This window comes from Triticum dicoccoides, chromosome 5B (genome assembly GCF_002162155.2).
Source record: "Triticum dicoccoides isolate Atlit2015 ecotype Zavitan chromosome 5B, WEW_v2.0, whole genome shotgun sequence".
Classification (NCBI taxonomy): Eukaryota; Viridiplantae; Streptophyta; class Magnoliopsida; order Poales; family Poaceae; genus Triticum; species Triticum dicoccoides.
Window position 1 is genome coordinate 14,106,048 of NC_041389.1, and position 3,133 is coordinate 14,109,180.

Sequence of the window (3,133 nt, forward strand, 5' to 3'; positions counted from 1 at the left end):
GGATAGCTAACCTATAGGAGATCTGACATACCTGACAAAATTCAGTTCTCATGCATTGTTCTTCTCCTTCTTCTCCTTCCTCTCCCTAATGCGCCTAGAGCGGCGAGGCGATGGAGGCAGTGGAGGCAGTGGGATGTAGTCTTCTACCACAATTGGCGTGGTCATGTCGCCCAGCTGTGAGATCGCCGGCGCCACCACCGGTGCGTGGTCATTGTCGGGCACCACCACCATCGCGAGGCCACCTTCAGGCACAACCATCGCTAGGTCATCCTCAGCCACCTCCCTCTCTTGCCCATGGTCAGCCACCACCATCTCTTGCTCTTGGTCAGCCACCACCAGCGCTAGGTCATCCTCAGCCTGATGCCCATCGTCATCCTGCAGCTCCTCATCCTCACTCTGCTCCTCTTCTCCCGCACTCCAGTCCGGATCATCCTTTTTGTTGTCTATGCTGCTGCCAGAATCGCTGCTGCTTTCGCTACAGCCAGAATCGCTGCTGCTTTCGCTACAGCCAGAATCGCTGCTGCTTTCGCTACAGCCATAGTCGCTGCTGCTTTGGCTGTAGCCAGTGTCTCTACTGCTGCTCCCATTACCTGTCCAAAATGCAAGAATGACCATTAACAATCGATGTGAGACAAAGCCAAATGTAGAGGAATAAGAAGAGGCAGAACATACCGGCATCATCATCGGCAGCGTAGCGCATGTGACACATAGTCTTGTTGAACACCTTCACGATGAGCATGTTGGCGTCATCGTCGTACCTGAAGAGAAGGAAGTACCCCAGCTGCAGGTCGTAGGCACGGTAGAACTTCTCCCACCCACGAGACAAGTACATGTGGCCCTTCTTCATCACCAACTGCACATCCCACTACCCGCGAAACCCGCTGCTGGCCTGTCGCGGCTTCACATTATTTGGCGGATCTTCACCCATCAGCAAGTTCATAAAACTGTCAGGCAGCCTCTGCAGTTTGGGACAATGAGTGATGTAGCAAACAACAGATATCATAATGAGATGGGTGAAGGGGAGATCTCTCATTTTATATACCTGCGTCATGGATGATACTGAAGCCTCAAGTATGATAGTGAAGAACTTGGAAGCATCCAACTCGTACTGTGGTGTCGCAGATCGGCGGTGACTGCTTCCCACCATCTCTGATAAGCAGCAGAAGAGACCAATTAGTACCCATGCATGATAACAGGCATTAGTCGCAAGTACCCCATATGTCCTATTTTTAGCAAAGTAATGCTAAAATTCACGGAAAATTTCAGCATTACCTTTGCTGAAAATAGGACATATGGAGTACCCGAATTTTCCGGAACGGAAGTTAATCGACATTCCAGCAAACTCAAGGGCCTCTCGGGGTACCTGCAAATTCATCACGACACAATGGTCGTAGACAAAACCCAGCAAACTAGCACCACAAAGCACATAACAAAATTCAGTAAATTTCCAGCAACTACTCCTAATGCAAACAAGATTCACCTAGCAAGGTTTATTTGACATGGAGTAGTTTATTTCATAGAGTAAACATTAGCACTATTTGACAGTAAAAGGTTTTAGCTAATTTGAATTAACTGAAAGCAGCAGTACATCATTTTTATTGATAGTAAAATGTTCAATGAAACAGAAATATCAGTACAATAGCTAGATTACACTATCAGTACACTAGCAGTAAAATGTTCATTTACTTTGAATAAACAAATATTCAAGCAACTGTCACAAAAAAAAAAATTATTTGCCTAAGTTAGTACAAGGAATGTACAAGTACCAAAATCTCATCACACTAGCTAAAAGACGACAAACATGTCTTGTTAAGAACTTAAGATATGTCAAAAATTGACAGGAGCTTCATCATTTTTATTGCTAGGTTCATAGTAAGACTTAACATTGCTGCCTGTGCAATATTAACTAGATGTATGGTTTACTTGAGTTATACATGTTTCTACTTACAAGTTTATATCTAAAAAATAGAACTAAATAGAAATTTTAAATATATTTCACTCATAATATGACCTTTTCCTGCAACTGTAACTATGAAATCCAAATTTCCTTGGTTCAGTTTCAGTAAATGTCTGAAACAAACACTAGGCTTTGCCTACCGATGTGCAAAACAAAAACAAACTAAATTAGCATGACATTCAGCAGGAACGAAGAATGGATAAAGAACTGAAGAAACACAACATTCAGAGAAACACACAATAGCTTGCAGTGGCTTCCGTTGCGCGGTCCTTTCAAAAGTTCATAGCAGCGGAGTGCAATGCAGGCCGAAAAAAGATCATCTACTGCATTCTCCCCACCAGAATGAACACAGGCCGGCAGCTCCTCGATAACCTCATGGAAAACCATCATCATCTTACCTGTAGGCTGTTTACTACTGCTGCTGCGCTGCAGGGGCGGAGGAAGGGACGCCACCGGTGGAGAGGGCGAGGCGAGGACGGCATGGGGCTTGAGGGCCTGCGGCCTGGTGAGGCCAACGAGGTGGTCGCCCCGACGCCGGCGGAGCTAGGGTTCGGGGAGATGGCGGGCGGTGCTGAGGGGACGGGGCGGTTGAGAGGGGGTAGGAGGGAGGTCACGGGAGAAGAGAGGAGGAGGCGGGCGGGGGCGTAGCTTCGGGGCTCGGCTCAGGGACGGCGAAGGAGGCGAGGGGGGCGGCGAGGGGGACGGCGAACACGTGGGGCAGCGGGTGAGATCGATGAGGCAGGGGAGAGATTAGAGAGATTGGGGATTTAATTAGTGTACGACTATTCTAATGGCGCACCACCATCTCGTGCGCCATAAGTACGACTATTCTAATGGCGCACCAGCGCCCAGTGCGCCATTAGAATTTTGTTTTAATCTAGCCCACTAGCCCTATCTACAACCTAACCCTATCTACAACAGAACCCACCCACTAGCTTGACTGGTCAGCACGCAACACACACACCAGGAGGTCCTGGGTTCGATTCCCAGGCTCCCCAATATTTTTTTATGCATTTTAATTGCTGTTTTTTATATTTATTTGTGTTTAAATATGTTAAAACTTGTTTAAATCATAACAATAATATTTTTTTATAAAAACAGTAATAATTTTTTTAAAAATATGTTCAAATTTGTTACTTGGAAATATCATCGGCGGCGGCGGTGGAGCGGGGGAGG